Genomic DNA, 16060 nt, shown 5'->3' on the forward strand with positions numbered 1-16060 from the left:
TGACACTGAAGGCCAGGAGGGTTTCTAGTGAGCTGCTGGGTTTTAATGTGCATTAGAAGATTGAAGAAATCGGGTTCTGATGTCAGCAAAAAGGTTACCATAGCAGCAGCAGTAGACTACACACACTCATGAACAAGGAGTGAAGGCAGACATGTAGAAGCATCCACTTGTCCATCAGATCTTTTTGTATATGAGATATCACTGGAAATATGACTCCCCCAGTTAATCCTTCCTGGAAATACCATTACAGACCCGCCGCCCACAAGAGGTATGTCTCTTAGTTGATTCCAGATCCAATCAAGTTAACAACCATCACATACCCTGAGAAGCAAAAGAGTGGAAGAGTAGAGAGGTGTTTATATAGAAGCCCTTGGGTCCCTGTCTCTGTCCCAGAATAAAGTAAGTTAGTGTATAACTTGTTTTGTATGTAGGCAGGTAGTGTGGCTTCTCCTGAGGCCAGGGGCTCTGTGTTTTATGGTTGATTACTAAAGGACATTTTCAGTTATCCACCTCCAAAGAGCCTATTAAGCTGATCTAGAGAGAGATGAGAAATCTCCCAATAACCATATTAAAGATGCTAGGGAAAATATCTTGGCTATATGACAAACACAGGAATAGGAACCAATCACCAACAATGATAAGACAGGCTCCCCAACTCCCTTTCCTGAATGCTTGTACAGTCTGCTTGAAAACTACACCATAATAAGACCAGACCACAAATCCCAGTGATGTGCCAACTGGACTTGCTCTTGGGAACTGACATTAAGCCTCTTTTCCCAGATCTGAGGAATATACAGTATAAAAACTGGCAGACACTACGAATCAGAGAGTGGTTTCAATTTTGTTGGCTTTTTCTTTCTCTTCCTTCCTTTTCTCTTTCCCTTCTCCTTTCTTCTTTCTTTCCTTCCCAGTGGTATCCCAGCACCATTGTTTTCAGGGATAGAATCACAACTGACATGTTGTAACAGAGAGGAATGTGTGTGTGTGTGTGTGTGTGTGTGTGTGTGTGTGTGTGTGTGTGTGTGTGTGTATATATATATATATATATATATATGGGACTAAGGTAAGGCTTTACATAAGAGTTGATAATGTTGAATGCACATAGCAAGCTGAGTGGGCTTTTTACCAGTCAGGAACAGAGAAGGAAACCAGTATAAGCTGCTGTGCTGCCCAGGGAAGGCTAACTGAAATATAAAAAATAAATGAGTTTTTGGCACTTGGATTGGATGGGGCAGGGCTGTGCATGGGCAGAGCATCCATTGTCGTTTGAATGAACAGTTATGTGCCAGGGTGTCCGGCTTCACATAGAGCAAGGAAACGGGCCTGACAAATTCTCCTCTCTTTTCCCATCCAAGGGACTCCCATGAGAGGTTCTGCCTGTAGAGTGAGACACTGAACCAAGAATGGCCCCGGTGCTTGGGGTGGTGCAGGTGAAGACAGAGGGGCCACTAAGCCTTGCTGGTCAGCTAGCCTCGAAGAATCAGCAAGTTCCACAGTGGGAGATCCTGCTTGAAAAACAAATGTGGAGAGTAACCAAGGAAGACACCTGTGTTGACCTTTGGCCTTCACATGCACATGGACCTTCACACACATATGAACACATACAAGTGCATACACCACACACTAAAAAATTGATACAATGACCACTGCACACCTACTTAGATAGCTAAAACCAAGGGTAATGGCGATACAAAACACAAGCCAGAGTGGTAAGCCTAAGGACCAGCCCTTTTAAGGGTGGCATGCAAAACTCCAGAGCCACTTCAATGTCTTACCTTTAAGAGGCTAGCATATTCTCCACATATGTTCTAGCCCTCTGTTCTTTGGTGTTTACTCAGTTGCGTTGAAAACATATGTCCACCTAAGTTCCTGTTCTACCCAGATTCTTACAGCATCTTGACTCATTACTATCAAAGTGTGGAAACAGCCAAGATGTTCTTCTGTAGGTGCACATAAACTGCAGAACGTATTTGCAGACAATGGGATAGGATTTGGCACTAAAGATGAGTGTGCTACCTTCCGAACCATGAGAAGAAGTGGCCGGAGCACAAATGAATATTACTAAATGAAATCAGTCCATCTAAAGCATTTACACACTGTACAATTCCAGTTAGATTATATTCTGGGAAAGACCTGTACACTGACGACAATAAGAGCAGTGGCTTTGGGGGGCTGGGGAGGAGCAAGGGTACACATAGCACTAAGGACTTTAAAGGCAGCGACACTATTGTATAAGATACTACATTGGTAGAGATGTCATTATGCTAATGTCTAAACCCATAGACTGTCCAACACCAAGATAAATCCTGATGGGAAGCACGGACTCCAGGTGAAAATGTATCAATGTGTGTTTATTGATTGCAGTACACATAGCTGTGCAAGGCAGGATGGCAGCAATGGGGGAAACTTGGCATGACTGAGGGCAGACGTAATTTGAAAAGTCTGCTTATTGTGTAGGTGTTTCCTCTACGTTAAAACGGTCTTGGGCTGCACATATGGCTCAGTGGTTAAGAGCACCTGTTGCTCTTGCAGAGGATCGGGGTTCGGTTCCCAGCACCCACATCTCTAATTCTAGCTCCACCTGTCATAGACAGGTACTGGAAAGTGACCTCAGGTCCCCTGTAACAGCAACCAGGAAGCTAGGCTTGATTTTCTTGTTACAGCTGTATCTGCTGGTAGCAAGAAATAGAAGTCATGATTATCTTTTAAAAGTACATGGTTGATACAACTGGTCTTTAGCTAGAACTAGATCCGTGCCAGGAACCACTGAAGCACAGGCTCTATCCTAAACAGTCCTAAACAGAGAATTCTCAACTGAAGAAACTCAAATGAGCAAAAGACAAGGAATTGCTCAACATCCTTAGCCATCAGAGAAATGCAAATCAAAAGGACTCTGAGATACCATCCTTACACCAGTCAGAATGGCTAAGATTGAAAACACGGATGACAACTTTTGCTGGACAGGATGTGGAGTAAGGGGGACACTCCTCCATTGCTGGTGGGAGTGCAAACTTGTCCAGACACTTTGGACATCGGTATGGTGGTTTCTCAGAAAATTGGGAATCAGTAAGATCCAGTATTACCACTCTTGGGCATATACCCAAAGGAGGCACATTCATACCAACTTCCACTTTACAAGTTGCTGCTTTCAGTCTTTGAATATTTTAACACTTCGTTCTTTCATTCAGCTACTAATCAAAACGAATGTGAAACCTATTTATACTTTGGTGTGAACTCAAATCAGTGACTCCCCTCCCCCCCAGGAAGTAGCATTTAGCCACACTATGAAAAGCAATGTGTTATTCTTAGGCAGGTGGGCAAAAACATTCTCTCTTCCTCCCTTCCTATTTAACTTTTTATTCACTGAGAAGGGCTTTCATGATGGCATCACATACAGAAAACCTTTACTAAGAGACTGAGCGAGTGCCAGAGATGTCACCCACAATATGCTTTGGGGGCATATGGATGATTTTAAACTCAAAGCAATTGCAGCTTTTTACTTTTCCCTTACTTCCTGAAACTAGAGTAAGAATTTCCCCCTTGTAAAGGCATTTTTAATGCTATGATTACAGTGGAAATTTCCACTTTTAAAGATGCTTCTGTAGGAGGAGGAGGAGGAGAACTGTAGCCTCAGATAACTCTAACTGTTCACTGCAGACACGGCAGCCCTTTGTCACACAGCAGCTCCTGGATGTGTCAGAACTTGACTCTCCCACCCAAGAGGCCACAGCCCCTTCCCTCTGTTTAGCCTAAGATGGTTTAAGGCCACATTTTGAGTCATATTTTTTTAAGAATTTTTTTGTCTGTCTACAAAATCAAAACTTTCCTTCCCTCTTTTTAATTTGTCAGTTTTATCACAACCCCAAACTTTGAACCTAGGAGGGTAGCAAGGGACAGGCAATCCCAGAGCAGCAACAGCTCCATGATACCGATTTGCCCATTGCAGAGAGATGGAGGGGGTAGTCTTGGAAAACATCCAAAACCATTCTGAGGAGAACAGCACAGGATCTAAAGAGATGCTTCTTTCCCTCTCTTGAGGGATGACTTACATAAGGACCCCTAGAGCACCCATCTGGCTTTGTTAGGGCTCATAATTGGTCAAATCAAGAATGACATTCTGATCACAACTGTGAAACAGAGGATTGTCTCCCCAAGCTCCTGAGATAGTAAGTGTATGTCTCTAGCATCAACACAGCAAATGCCTAAAACAGTTTTAAATACCCAAGTCAGAATTTCCTCAAAAATTTCAGTGTCTGAAAAACCAGCAAGAGGTTGTGTGTCACACTCCAAAGCGAAGCCATGGATGAGTATATCAGGCATTCCGCTCAGGGCAACAAACGCATCGGAACAGAAGGACCTGACAGGCTATGACTCCACTACCTTAAAGAGTAGCAACATAAACTGGACCTGCTCATACCCAGATTATGGAGGGGTGAAAGGTCAAAGGTGGGAGGTGGGATGGGAGGCAGGGTGAGGGTTGGAAGTATATCAGACAGGATGCTTCTTTCTTGGTACACACAGGGTAGCATACACATCCCCATTAACTACAGCCCTTTCTTCAGGTGGGTCCTGCTTTTTTTTTTTTTTTTTGGTTTTGTTTTGGTTTTTTTTGTTTTTCGAGACAGGGTTTCTCTGTAGCTTTGGAGCCTGTCCTGGAACTAGCTCTTGTAGACCAGGCTGGCCTCGAACTCACAGAGATCCACCTGCCTCTGCCTCCCAAGTGCTGGGATTAAAGGGGTGCGCCACCACCGCCTGGCCTGCTTTTTTTTTTTAGCAAAATATTGCATGAAGTAAAGAAATACAAGCACAAAAGAGATGTGCTTATGTAAAAATTAAGCTGAATGTTTTATGAAGGTTCAGTTAGATTAGTTATTTTACCAAAAAAATTGGGGATTTTTAATCCTTTATTCTATCCGTGTGTGTGTGTGTGTGTGTGTGTGTGTGTTCAGATGTACAAGCATATGCATGTGGCATGCATGCAGAGATCAACTTTTGGGACCCAATTCTCTCCCTCCTCCTTGCAGAGCCCACCCCTCTGGTTTCTGCCCTGCTGTGTGCTCCAGGATCCCTGGCCTGGAAGTTTGCCAAATGGGCTAAACTATTAAATAGCTAGCAAGCTTCCGGGGAACTACCTTCCATCTCACGGTTGCTGGGATTATAAGTATCTGGCTTTTTGTATGGGTTTGGAGATCTAGACTCGTGTCCCTCCGGTCTACAAGGTTCTATAAGTACTTTACCTATGAAGTCCTCTCCCCATCCCCTCAGCTCTTTTGTATTCTCATTCTGTTATAGCAAATCCAAACCGGAAAATAAAAACATTATCACTGTTTTATGAAGAATCACATGAAGAATTTTAATCAGTGAAGAAAAGTCAATGGAAAATTTTTAGCAGTGAAGCTTTCCTCAGAATGCCGTTCATCGGGCCAGCAACACTGCTCAGAAGAGAAAGACACGCTCTGTCAAGCCTGCTGACCTGAGTTCAGTCCCCAGCTCTCTGACCGTCACACCTGCGCCATGGCCTGTGCACCCGGTGCTCACGCAGACACGAACTAAATGTATCTTTGAAAGTATTTGAAAGCCTGACGCCGAAGACTCAAACCTGGCTGCTCCTGATGTCTTAAGGGAGAATGGTATAGTGCCTTGGCTTCATTCTTATATTTCCTTCTCGGACTGCCTCTTTGATTATTCGGCCAATCACTGACGTCAGCGAGGGTAGATAAGGGAGGCTACACAGATTCCATTCCACCTGGATGGGCCTTGATGGGGAAGTAAGTTTCCACCCAGAAGAGGCGGAAAGTACCAACCTGGGTGGAGGAAAGCGGTGGAACAGGGTCACAGAAGCATGAATGTACATGATAAGTTAGTGAATTGGTAGGATATCAACTGTGACAGGGACACAGGCTTGGTAGGTGCCTGAGGAGAGAATGTCAGAAAGGCACACTGGTCCCTGATTGCTCTGGGCCTTGAAAATCATGCTAAGAGAGTTGGACTTAATCCTTGTGTATCACAGGCCTTCCTAGGGTTCACGCACTAACACAGCCCTGGCGTTAAGTACAGCCCCTGGACTGAAAGAAGGGATGCCCAAGCTGGGGTGGTTTCAGAAAGATCCTGGGCTGAATGGTGACAATGTTCTGATACACAGTGGCAAAAAAGAGGAATTGTGAGAAAAGGCCTAGCAGACATTTTGCAAGTAAAATTGGCAGCTGTGGGAGTGCTTTGAGGATTGGGCAACTCTGTAGCTTCTTCTAGGCATGCATTGTTTTAACAGGGACAAATGAAGGCTAGCTGACTGCTACATATAGTAAGCATACAGAGTGTTACTTAGAGCAGAAAGTGAGTGCAGGGCTTGAAGTAAGAAAATTCCAGACCCTTTAAGTTCCAAGTAAACTGAAAACAGAAAGGAGAGCAATGGAGACGCCCAGACCCTCCTGGGGTCAGTTCCATGGCCAGATGGAGATGCTGTCTCTCTCTGTCACTGTTGTGTTTCATGTTTCCATGCAAATATAACAGACCGTGTACCAAAACACTAGAACTCAAGCATCTTCTTCTAGCGAACTCGATAGTGTGCACCTGTGCCAGCTGTCCTTGTACAGAACCAGACTATTAAATTGAAGTCAGTTAAACTGTGCTGGTCAAATGTGCCGAGATAAGGTTTAATTCTTCCAATTCTAGGAAAATCTTCTGAGATGTTTCTAGCAGAATCCAAGCTCTAAGAGCTTTTCTATGACTCAGAAGAATCAACGTTATTTACCTAACACAAATCTAAACAGGCTACACCTTTCGAGTCTGTTAGTTGAATGCAAGGAGTCCCACTACCCCCTGAATACTGATCATGTGGGTCTCACTTGTGCGGGGCTTAGACTTTGGTGAGGAAAAATTGATATGTAAATAATTATAAATGGTCTAGTTTCATTTCTATTGTTGTGATCGTCTGTCCTTACAAAAAGCAACTTAGGAAAGAAAGGGGTTTATTTCAACTCATAATTCCAGATTGTGGGAAAGTCAAAGCTGGAACTTCAAATAACCATCGTGTGACATCCACAGTCAAGACGAGAGAGAAATAAAGGCATACTTGCTTGTTCTCAGCTTGATTTCTCCACCTTTATGCAGTTCAGAGCCCAGTTCCTAGGTAATGGTGTCACCCACAGTGGGCTGAACCTCCCTTCATCAGTTAACCAAGACAACCCCTGGCAGACATGCCCACAGGCCAATACAATGTAGACACTCTCTCACTGAGACTTTCTTTCCGGGTGATTCAAGGTGGTGTCGAGTTGAAAACGAAAGCTAATGTCATAAGTAAATATAAAAGTCATGTGGTGGAAAGAGGTTAAACCAATCATTAAGAGAAGCTAAAATTTAACAGCTGAGGCTTCAGTGTTCTGTGTCCTTTTTCTCCATTTCTTATTTGTTTGATTCTTTTCCCTGGGCCTGCCCGATATTCATCTCCTACAGTAGGCTTTGCGCCTTGTCTGAGACTTTTCTGTTCATCCCTCTCATCCTGAGACTGGCTGTCCCTGAGATCTCAGATGTTTATGTAAACTAAATCTGGATAAGCCCAGTCAGGAAGATGAAGCCAAGTGGAATAAAGCCCAGCTTAGATTTTATCGGAGCTGACCTATCTGCTCCTGGGTGTTAACTTCCAGAAAGTTGTTAGAAGGATAGTTCTCTGGAAAAAACCAGGACCAGACAGAAAGGCAGCAACACCGGGACTCTCTTGTCAGTGTGCAGACTAGCCTTGCAGCAGAGTGTTGATCTGCCTGCCCTGAGGCAATTGGATCTGGTTTCCTTTGGACTATGATGTCATGGTCCTTCCTGAAAACTTGCATTAGAAATGTCTCCATTCACAGCTCGTGAAAGGATCCAGGAACTAAAACAAGACCAGTCAATTAAGTTACAGCTCAGAACAGAGTCTAAAACTTGACTTTGGCTCCATTTTCTAGATTAGTTTAGATTTTTGCCTGAGAACAGGTCCTCAGATCTTCTGACTCTGATATTCTGTAATCTACACTCATTGGGGGAAAAAAGTGATTAAAAGCGAATGTATTATTCATTTTACTCATTCCTGTGGCAAAATACCTAATAAAAGCACATTAGGAAAGCAGAATTTCTCATTGTCCCAGCTTGAGGATGAAATCATCTTGTTAAGACAGCATAGGAGCTGGAACGCTAGGCAGCTGGTCACAAGTGCCCACAATCAGGAAGTGGAGATGAATGTGGGTGCCTAGCACCTTCTCTCCTTTTTATGCAGCCTGGGACCCTGCCCCACTGTGGTACAGCCCGCAGGTCAGTATGAGTGTTCTCTCTTCAGTTCAGCCTTACTAGAAACACACTCACAGACATACCTAAAGGTGCTTCTGTTGTGGGATGTTATTTTAAGATGTGTTACATCTGTTTATGCTGTGGAATATTTGTTTAATGATGCAAAGATGTGTTGTGTTCTTTTAGGTTGTTTAACTCTGTGAAGCTGTGTTTCTTTGCCTATCTAAAATGCCTGACTGGTCTCATAAAGAGCTGAGCAGTCAATAACAAGTCAGGAGAAAGGATGGGTAGGGCTGGCAGGCAGAGAGAATACATAGAAGGAGAAAAGGAACAAGAGAACAAGAAGAGGAAGATGCTAGGGGTCAGCTACCCAGACAGCCATGGAGTTAAAAAGAAAGATACACAGAAATAGAAAAGTCAAAAGCCCAGAGGCCAAAAAAATATAGATGGGATAATTTAAATTAAGAAAAGCTGGCTAGGTCTTTATCCCAGCACTTAGGGAGGCAGAGGCAGGCAAATCTCTGTGAGTTTGAGGACAGCCTGGTCTACAGCGTGAGATACAGGACAGCCATAGAAACACAGAGATACCCTGTCTTGAAAAATCAAGAGAGAGGGAGAGAGAGAGAGAGAGAATTGGGCATTTATAAGTAATGAATAAGAGACTCAGTGTATGTTTATGTGGGAGCTGGGTGGCAAAACAGCAAAAAGCAAAAACAGCCAACAGTCTGTTTCCATAGTGAATCCAGGTCTAATCAAATTGACAATGAAGATTAACCAACACAATCAGTTAAAAAGATAATTTATACTACCGTCTTTACAGACAGTGTCTGACTTAACCCTTACTACAACCCAATGAGGGGTTAATCATGACCTAATCTTAGAGGTAGCGAATATAAGACTGAGAGAAGTAAAGTCATTTGATGAAGCCACACCACCTGCAAGTGACATATCTCAGCTCAACATGATGCAAAAGTCTTTGTCCACCTCTCTGCCAGCTCAGTTCTCAATTCCAGCAAGCGCAGCTCTGTGACAATGTTCTAGCCACTTTCCTCTTGCTGAGAAAAAAACACTCAGGCCAAAAGCAACTTTGGAAAGAAAGGGTTCATTTGGCTTACTTATGTTTTGTACTGACTAGTTTCAGGTCAACTTGACACAAGCTCAAGTCATCTGAGACGAGGGAACCTCAATTGAAAAACTGTCTTCCTTAAGATGAGGCTGTAGGCAGACCTGTAGGCATTTTCTTCATTGGTGATTGATAAGGTAAGGCCCAGCCCATCGGGGATGGGGCTGCCCCGGGCTGGTGGTCCTGGGTTCTGTACGAAATTAGACTGAACAAGCCAAGTAGGCCCAGGCAGAAAGTTGCTCCCCTCCATGGCCTCTGCATCAGCTCCCACCTCCAGGATCCTCCCTTGTCTGAGTTCCTGCCCGAGTTCCTGCCCTGACTTCCTTCTGTGATGATGTGAAATTCTAAGCAAAATAAACCCTTTCCTCTCCCCCAACTTGCTTTTGGTCACGGTGTTTATTGCAGCAACAATAACACTAACTAAGACAGACTTCTAGGTCACAGTCTATCGCTGAGGGAAGTGGGGAGGACTTCAAGCAGGAAGCGAAGCACAAAGCATGGAGAAATGCTGAAATGCTTCTGCTCAGCTGGCTTTTACTGTATAACCCAGGATCCTCCTCAGCCGTAGGCAAACCATCTACAATGTGCTGGTCCCTCCTACATCAATTAACAATAAAGAAAGTGCACACACACACACACACACACACACACACACACCCCAGACACCCCCCCAACATACCCACCAGCCAGTCTGATGGAGGCAATTCCTAACTGAGGTTCCCTACTTGCAGGTATGTAAAGCTGACAATAAAAAACTAACCAGAACAAGTAGTGACCCCTCTCTATCTCTTAAATGTGGACTTTTCCTACACCTACCCTTGTCTTCCCAACCCCAACTACATGGCTTAGTCTTAAAAAGTCAGGAACATTTATATGCACATGTTCATGTGTGTATATGCATGAGCAAGTATGTGCAAGCAGAGGCCAGACATCAGGAGCAGGTGTCTCCCTCAATCATTCCTCACCTTGGTTTTTTGAGAGAAAGTCTCTCATTGAACCTGGAGATCAACTCTACGGCCTGGCCAGTGAATCTCATCACTCCTATGTCTCTGCCTACCAAACCCTGGAATTACAGGCATGCCTGACTTTCTTAAGTGGATGCTGGGGGTGGAACTCAGATCCTCATGCTTGCTTGACAGGCACTTACCTGACGGAGCCATCTCCCCAGGCCCATATCCAGGTTTATTCATCGTATTTATTCAATGTTTCCATCATCCCTCCAGGATAAGGATGAAAATGATACAGAGGGGAAAGAAGAGGAGGAGGGGGTGGGTGAGAGGTATGGGAGGAGAGGGATCTGCAACAAACTTTCTCAAGCATATGCATGCATCTGTTCACACCTGGGTTTTGCTTCCCCTTATCCACTTGACACACTCCCTTAAAGGACCAGCCTACCTAGGCCTTACCTGCTCTTCATAGCATTTTTTCAGGAAAACAAGAAGCCAACTGACCACATTTTACTGTGTTGCTTGTTTGTAGATCTTCTCCATATAAGCTACATGGTAGAAATGGGGTCTTGTGCATCTGTGGGTTTCCTATACTCAGGACATCATCTTGAGTGAGTTGGCAAGTGGGTGGGTGAGTGAGCGAGTGAGTGAGTGAGCGAGTGAGAGAGCAAGCGAGTGGGGAGTGAGTTTATGAGTGAGCGAGCTAGCGAGCAGTGAGCAAGTGACCAAACTACACGTTTACAGCGCTCACAATGGCCCTGCGAAGCAGTTCTTTCTTAGCTCCATGTTTTGTTGGTTTGCTTCACTGGGTCTTCTAAACGGGGGCCCAAGTATCCTAAGCTGGCCTTGAACTCACTGTAAAGCTGGGGACAATCACAGATTCCTGACTCGCATGCCTCAGTTTCTCAGACACACATCACCGCACCTGGCTTTCCTGCTCTGTATGGCTGATGTGGAAACCAAGGCTTAAGAAATGCGTGAGTTGCTCAGGCTCCCCACAACCTGGAAGTTCCCACAGCCGAAACTGGCCGTGCCTTTATGAAGTCCCCCAGGAGAGATTTTTCTGAATTTTACTTTTTATTCCCCACATGCAGTTTGAGATGTCTTGCTGTCTGGAGATGATGAATTGGTCAGTCAGAGAAATGCCATGATTTATGTTAGTTCTCAAAGCTGACCCCTGAAAGACATGGAATTAAATTGTATTTTTTTAAATTAGGCTATGTTTTACACTCCAAGATTAGCAAAAGATATTAGAGACAAGGCATAGAAATTTGTGATTTAAAAGTACTGTGTGTGTGTGTGTGTGTGTGTGTGTGGTTGATAAAGAATGGAGTGCATTGTTTTATATAACCTGGGAAGAAAGACTCTCAGTGGGAATTATCTAGCTCAAGTTGCCCTGTGGGGACGTCTGTGGGCTTGGTCTTGACTGTTAATTGATGGAACTACCCAGCCCACTGAGGGCAGCAGCATTCCCTAGGCAGGGGTCCCTGAACTGTGTTACAGTGAGAGAAACTGGCTGAGAAGCAAGCCACAAGGATGTGTTTATTTCTTTTTGCTCTTGACTGTGACTGTGGTGTAGTTAGCTGCTTTGACGTCCCTCCAACGATGAACTATATTCTGGAACTGTAAGCCAAGGAGACTCTTTCTTCCCTAGCTTGCTTTTGGTCAGGGTACTTTGTCAGAGAAATAGAAATTAAACTAGAACACCAGCCCCAGTCCTGATGCTTCATGAGCGTTCACTTTCTATGGTGGGGACCAGTTTATCCATAGGACTCAAGGCCGTGGGCAATTACAGTGCCTATCTCCCTTAATGACCGCCAGCATCAACTGTCAAATTTAGCAGCAGATCTTCCAACAGCTTCTCATCAAAGCTTCCAAGTGGTGTGAATTTACCAGAGAGGGGAAAAAGAAAAACAGTTAAAATTATGTGTCATGTAACATTTTCCCTTGCTTTGGCATTTTTAAATAATTTCCCTTGTATTGAAGTGTAATTCAGTATGTGCACCCACACAGATTAAAGTTGTCGAAAAAGAAGACGGCAAGGGAAACTGGTGATTTTCAAGACTTGTTGCTAAAACCTTCCTTTCTCCTCTGCAGAGAGACAGGCGTGACCATGTATACACATGTGTAACCCCAGAACTGTGGGAAACAATGTCATCAAGGTTTGTAATGACTGGCCTAAATCTGGGTTCACTAACAAATCTTATCTCAAATAAATAAGGCAGAGAATGATAGGAGGCCACCAATGTCATGTGCACTATGTGTAACATCTATGCAAAACAGGGACCCACAAACACACACATAGAAAGGAAAGAAAAAGACAGACAAACTCCTGACTACTGTTCAGAACTGCACATTTAATAGAGTCTGGGTACCATCATCTTAAACACACCGGGCACATCCTAAGTCCAATGTTTTACACAAAAGCTCATCGTCTCTCCCAAGAACCCAGTCTTTACCCTCTGTGGGTGCTAGAACTTGGCATCAAATGACAGACAGACTGTTAGAAACATCTGGAATCTAGCCACACCATCATGAAGAAGTCTTCCGTGTGTTTGATCTGCCTTGACAATCCTTCCACCAGGACGGTGTGATGCTGGGCTTTCCAGCATCTCTGAAACTGTTGAGGACTCTGACATAGTTGCCCCACCACAGCCATTTGAATGACCCTGTAAAGAAGCTCTGCCTGGCTGAGTAGAACAATGGAGAAACCGGCAGAGACAATAGTTTCCTCAAGTATGAGACTGGGCCTGCTCATACTTTTAACTCCATTCCTGGACAAAGAAGCTGGAGACTAAGAGCTCATTCAGCTGAGACTCCTTTCTGGGAAAACTGACCATTAAAGGGAAGAAGTTTCCCAGGTGGGGCAGAAGGCAATAAAAAGGGTCAGAGTTTTCCAGGCAGGAACAGTAGAGGCACCACCATCTAGAAGCAAGGGGAAGTTCTGCAAAGTAGAGCAGAGGGTTGACAGCGACTTGGACTACATGGGACACTAAGAGATGACCTTCCACCACCCAGACAGCTCAGGGATGAATGGGAGAGAAGGACCAACTAACTGAGAAGTCCCGGGAGCCCTTGCAGCACAGACTAGCACACCCACCGTGGTGAACTTGTGTCTTGTTGCTCAAGCCCCCCTTCCCGCTCTCAGCATCTGCTTTCCTAGCTGCATCCCCCAATGGCTACATGTTGCTCATTCCAACTGCCTAGTGCCTCCCAGGCCCTGTTCCTCCCCTTTAGTTGGGCTCTTTGCAAACACTAGCTTTCCTGGATGAATGCTCCGCCTTCCTGCTGATGCTCCAATCTTCCTGCCCCTCCCTGCTCTCTCCTGTTAGAAACTACTCCAAACATTTTTTTTTACTTTTATTTTTCTTTTTGAGACAGCGTTTCTCTGTGTGACAGTCCTGGTTGCCCTGGGACTCACTCTATAGACCTGGCTGGCCTCCAACTCTCAGAGATCTGCCTGCCTCTGCCTCCCAAGTGCTGGGATTAAAGGTGTGCACCACCACCACCACTTGGCTCCTCCAAACATTTTTAAAAACTCGTGTGTGTGTGTGTGTGTGTGTGTGTGTGTGTGTGTGTGTGTTAAGAAGGCCAAAAGAGGGCATCAGACCCTACGGAGCTGGAGTTGTGTGTAGTTACGAGCCACCTAATATGGAGGCTAAGAACTGAGCTCTAGACCTCTGGAAGAGCAACAGGGGCTCTTGACCACTGATCCTTCTCTCTAGTCCCTACAAACATTTACTTGCCCCATAAACATAAATGTCAAAAGTAAAAATTTGCCCTTAGCTTCAAATATATTTTAAAATATTTTCAAGATACTCCCATGAACCAAAAATTACACAATTTTTGAATATATACAAAAGAAAATGAGGAAAGTAAGGTTGAGTATGCTTTCTAATCAATCATTTTAGCAACTCCACCCAAAGCCTGCAAAGTTACTGAAGGAGGCTTGGACTGGGTGCAATGCTGATGTTGTATTTAGACCAGTCGAAACAACTTAACCCTTACAGGAGGTCTTAATTACACAAAGGCTAACCTTAGGAATGAAAATAAGGGGAAAATAGAATCTGTAACCAATGTTCTCTTCGACCACAGAAAGGAGAAACAAATACATTTATTTCTTAGTAGATTCTATTTTATATACTCATGTACATAGCTAAGCTATTATCTTTCTGTCTGGGTTTTCCATTTCCCATTCATTCAGCCCTGGGCTAAAACACAGACCTGGATGGGTGACTCTTTAGATCAAATACAGGCATCAGAAGTACAGACCCAAAGAGCAGAGGTGTTTGTCCTTGTGGCAGGGACCCTGCTGCACAGTCATGCCCATGACTGTAGAATGGCGGTGGTGTGAACTGTCGTAAGCTCTTGTAGATCACAGGAGTCATGGTTAATATTGAGAGCTGACTTGTATGATTGTCGAAGAGACATGTCTCTGGCCCTGTCTGTGTGGGGTGGGTTCTAGATTAAGCTATTTGAACTGGGAAGGCCCACTCTAAATGTAGGCAGCATTGTTCTATGAGCTGAACTACCGAAAAACAGAGAAAGCTAGCTGAGTGCATTCATCACTCTCTGCCTCCTTACTATGGATGCACTGGGACCATCCTGATACTCGACTACCCTCCCTTACTGCCAGGGACTGTAAGCCAGAACTAATTCTTCCTTTCTTCGGGTGCTTTGGTCAGAGTAATGAAAAAGTAACTAACACAAAAACAGCTTTTAAAAAAAAATCAACTTTCATCAGGACCCTGTGGCATGGGTTCTTAATCCCAGATACTCAACAGGTTAAGGCAGAGGTAGTTCAAAGTCTACCTGAGCAACAGAATGAATTCAAGGCCAATCTAGGCAATTCAGTGAGACTACCTCAATTTGTTTCTTAAAAGAGTTGGTACGTTTTGATAGTGAGAATGTTAGGAAATGTGCATCAAAAATGACTAGCGCAGCCGGGCGGTGGTGGCGCACGCCTTTAATCCCAGCACTCGGGAGGCAGAGGCAGGCGGATCTCTGTGAGTTCGAGGCCAGCCTGGTCTACAAGAGCTAGTTCCAGGACAGGCTCTAAAAAAGCTGCAGAGAGGGGCTGGAGAAATGGCTCAGAGGTTAAGAGCATTGCCTGCTCTTCCAAAGGTCCTGAGTTCAATTCCCAGCAACCACATGGTGGCTCACAACCATCTGTAATGAGGTCTGGTGCCCTCTTCTGGCCAGCAGGCATACACACAGACAGAATATTGTATCCATAATAAATAAATAAATATTTAAAAAAAAAAAAAAAGCTGCAGAGAAACCCTGTCTCGAAAAACCAAAAAAAAAAAAAAAGGAAAAAAAATGACTAGCGCAACACAAACTTCAGCCTGTGATAGTTCATGCCTACGGTCCCAGCAGTTCGGAGGTGAAGGCAGAAAGGTTCCAAATTCAGAACCAGTTCTGAGCTATCTAGTGAGACTTGACCCTCTCGCTAAAATAAGTCAATAAATAATTTTTAAAATAAATAAAAGAAAAAGTTTATCCTCAAGGCTACTTGTGAAATAAGTCTAGCAAGTTGGTCGAAGACTCTTGATTGCCAGTTCTGTTTTCCCATCAAAGCAAATTGAGAGCTTACAGCTTAAAAGGCCAGAGAGGACCCACTCCCCACCCCACCCACCCACCCGTCCCCACCTCTGCTCTGCAGCCATCTCTTGGAATTAACTGGTCGTGGTGAAGTATTTTCTGTAGTTGGTGGTGACGGTGGTTTTGT

The sequence above is a fragment of the Arvicola amphibius genome, chromosome 6 (genome assembly GCF_903992535.2).
Source record: "Arvicola amphibius chromosome 6, mArvAmp1.2, whole genome shotgun sequence".
Lineage (NCBI taxonomy): Eukaryota > Metazoa > Chordata > Mammalia > Rodentia > Cricetidae > Arvicola > Arvicola amphibius.